Raw genomic sequence first — 740 nt, 5'->3', positions numbered from 1 at the left:
CGACATGTCACACCCGCCGTAAACCCCACATCCCAACCAGCCAAGTTAGTAACGAAGTACTTAGCTACTGGGCTGTAGAGACCCTCGGGGACTAACAGTCCACCAGCAGAGGCCTCGACCCAGGGATCATAATGTAAAACTTATACGGTACCAATTTTGATGCACCAGATGCGCATTTCGACAAATAATATCTCTTCAGTGATGCTCAACCGAAATGTTTGAAATCCGAAACAACTATGAAGTTTTAGATCTAAATATAGCCAAAACAGCGTGCCAAACAAGTGGAGCCAAATTCGTCCAAGGATAAGAGCTATGCATGAGGGAGATGATCCTTAATTTTGAAATGAATTTCTAAATTTTATAACAGCAATTAAATATACATTCGTATTTTCAAGCTAGTAACGAAGTACTTAGCTACTGGGCTGTAGAGACCCTCGGGGACTAACAGTCCACCATGTAATGATTGATTTGTATTGCTTATGTTGTGTTGACACCAACGACATATCAAGTCAAATTGAATAAATTTTAAGTGCAAAAAGGTCATGTTCAGAATACTGTACCTCAATAACAAGCGTTGCAACCCCCGAAATTCTTTTTAATTTTCTGATCATCCTTCAATGTAGAAATCAAAAATACACTTCCCAAAGAATTGACATTACTCCAAATCTCTGGTGTGAACCTTTATGAAATGATTATATATTACTCACCTCAGAGAAGCAGAATGGTTATGGTTTACAGCA

This window comes from Ostrea edulis, chromosome 1 (genome assembly GCF_947568905.1).
Source record: "Ostrea edulis chromosome 1, xbOstEdul1.1, whole genome shotgun sequence".
Classification (NCBI taxonomy): domain Eukaryota; kingdom Metazoa; phylum Mollusca; class Bivalvia; order Ostreida; family Ostreidae; genus Ostrea; species Ostrea edulis.
This window is presented reverse-complemented; position numbering follows the sequence as displayed.